General features: G+C 48.1%; 1 non-coding gene across 1 annotated transcript; it reads right to left on the bottom strand.

Annotated features, from left to right (window-relative positions):
* Positions 1-514: 514 nt before the first annotated feature.
* Positions 515-621, bottom strand: LOC111724247. The gene has a single exon (XR_002772577.1). It is a non-coding gene; the product is annotated as a U6 spliceosomal RNA (small nuclear RNA).
* Between the last annotated feature and the right edge of the window lie 2,287 nt (positions 622-2,908).

The raw sequence follows: 2,908 nt of genomic DNA, 5'->3' as shown, positions 1-2,908 counted from the left end.
TGTCATAGTTCATTATAAACTTAAACTCCTGGGTTCAAGCATTCCTCCTGCCTCAGCCTCCCAAGTAACTGAAGCTACCATGCCTGGCTAATTTTTCTATTTTGGGTAGAGATGGAGTCTCATTATGTTCCTCAGGCTGGTCTCAAATCCTGGCCTCAAGGATCCTCATTCTTTGACTTTCCAAAGTGTTAGGATTATAAGGGTGAGCCATTGTGTCCTGCATGTATAGTTCTTTTTTTTTGAGACAGAGCCTCAAGCTGTCCCCCTGGGTAGAGTGCTGCAGCATCACAGCTCATAGCAACTTCCAACTCCTGGGCTCAAGTGAGCCTCTTGCCTCAGCCTCCCAAGTAGCTGGGACCACAGGCGCCTGCCACAATGCCTGGCTATTTTTTTTTTTTTGGGTGCAGCTGTCATTGTTGTTTTTGGCAGGCTCGGGCTGGATTCGAACCTGCCACCTTAGGTGTATGTGGCTGGTGCCTTAGCCACTTGAGCCACAGGTGCTGAGCCTTTTTTTTCTTATATGGAACGCTTCACGAATTTGCGTGTCAGCCTTGCGCAGGGGCCATGCTAATCTTCTCTGTATTGTTCCAATTTTAGTATATGTGCTGCCAAAGTGAGCACTGCATGTATAGTTCTTAATTCATATTTCTTTTTTTTTTTTTTTGAGACGGAGCCTCAAGCTATCCCCCTAGGTAGAGTGCCATGGCATCACGCTCACAGCAACCTCCAACTCCTGGGCTCAAGCGAGTCTCCTGCCTCCTCCGCCTCCCAAGTAGCTGGGACTACAGGCGCCCGCCCCCTCGCTTGGCCATTTTTTGGTTGCAACCATCATTGTTGTTTGGCAGAGGCTCGGGCTGGATTCGAACCTGCCACCTTAGGTGTATGTGGCTGGTGCCTTAGCCACTTGAGCCACAGGTGCTGAGCCTTTTAATCATATTTCTTCATTCTATATTTGATTTTTTTTTTTTTTTTTTGAGACAGAGCCTCAAGCTGTCCCCCTGGGTAGAGTGCCGTGGCATCACAGCTCACAGCAACCTCCAACTCCTGGGCTCAAGCGAGTCTCCTGCCTCAGCCTCCCAAGTAGCTGGGACCACAGGCGCCCGCCACAGCGCCTGGCAATTTTTTTGTTGCAGCCGTCATTGTTGTTTGGCGGGTCCGGGCTGGGGATTCGAACCTGCCACCTTAGGTGTACGTGGCTGGCGCCTTAGCCTGTTGAGCTATAGGCGCCGAGCCAACCCATGTGTCTTAAAGACAAATCCAATCATGGAATTCCCTTGCTAAGAACCCTTCAAAGAACATGTTTTATTGAGAAGAAAACACAAACCCTTTACCAAGGCTTAAGACATTGTACGGCCCTATCTACCTGCTCTAGCTCTTATGCCTCACTGTGCTCCCCAGTGTGCCCTGCTCGCCACTCACACAGGCCAGTTTTAGTTCTTCAAACACACCAAGCTCCTTCCCATTGCCTCAGTGCCTGTAGTTCCCTCTACCTGTAATACTTTCCCCTTGCTCTCCTGCTGTGCTCTGCCAGCCCCTTTTCTCATTTCAGATCTCAGCTTGAATATCACCCCAGCAAAGAGCCTCATCCCCAGAATAGCAACTCCACCTTACCACTGCTCTATTTTCCTCATGTCACAGTTTAGTTCTGTACTGTTTTGGGTGCTTAGTTTCTCTCCCCATTGATTGTGTTGGTTGCTACTTGATCTGGGTGCCTCTCACAAAGAGCTGTTCACTGCTCATAAAGTGAAAGCCTGAAGGAGCCACTGATGCCACACCCAGTCAACAGCAGTATTTTTGGCTGAAATTGTTAGCAAACAGCTACTATCCCAAGCCTTTCACAGAGGTGCTCAATATCTGAACTGGATTAAAAGTCACTTGCCCCCTGGGAGTCTCCATCTTTACAATCCCCACTGCACAGGGACCCTGAACATCAGGGAGTTGTGTAGGTCTAACTTGCATTGCCACTTCTTGCTGCAAATTCGGCCGGTAATTTACACATGGCCTAGGCCTGGGGTTAGTTTAAACTGGCAGCCCTCTGCCTTAAAACAAGTTCCTGGATGATGTTATAAGGCTCAAATCTCTCAACCTGTTTCCATCCAGAACCCAGGAACTGCTTCACAGGGCAGGGTGTGGGTCACAGATTTAACTCTTTGTTCTAACAGGGCACATTTCTCTGCCCCCATAAATGTGCCCTAGGGGCAGAGAAACAACTCAGCCTTAAATGAGTCTGGAATCTAAATCAGCTCCTTAGCAGGACAGAGCCTTCTGGATAAGCTAGAGGTTAGCAGGGCAAACATGAGGGACCCAACTTCCTGGGGGGCAACTACTGGGCAGGTGCCTCCAGTGTGAGCTATCCTGTTTCTGCCTTTAAAATGACCTTAAAGTTTGTGATAAAAACATGGGGTTAACAGTAACAAAGACTAAATGAAGAAAAGGAAATTGACACCACAAGCAGACGAAAACACAAATACAAGCCAGCAGTCTGGCTTTGTATTTGCTCATGGACTTTTGTGTGGCTTTGGCCCCTGTTCTTAGAGTCTGAATTGGTTCTACCTCCTGAGGAGTCAGAGCCCTGGGTCTGGTGGGGCTTTGGTACTGTTTTACTGGGATGTTATTATAAATGATTTTTATTATTTCATATTCTGTTATAGCTAGAATTTTAAAACAAAGCTGGGTGTATCTATAGTCCGGGCTACTCCAGAGGGTGAGGCAGGAGGATCATTTGAGGCCAGGAGTTGGAGGCTGTAGTAAGCTATAACAGCACCATTGCACTCCAGCCTGGATGACAGATGGAAATTTCATCTCTAAAGAAAATAAAAGTTAGGGTGGCTCAGTGGGTAGGGTGCTGGCCCCATATACTGAGGGTGGCGGGTTCAAACCTGGCCCCGGCTGAACTGCAACAAAAAAA

Source organism: Otolemur garnettii, unplaced genomic scaffold, assembly GCF_000181295.1.
Source record: "Otolemur garnettii isolate 467f Iridium unplaced genomic scaffold, OtoGar3 scaffold00020, whole genome shotgun sequence".
Taxonomy (NCBI): Eukaryota; Metazoa; Chordata; class Mammalia; order Primates; family Galagidae; genus Otolemur; species Otolemur garnettii.
The sequence above is the reverse complement of the archived record's forward strand: the minus strand, read 5'-3'. Positions and strand labels throughout refer to the sequence as shown.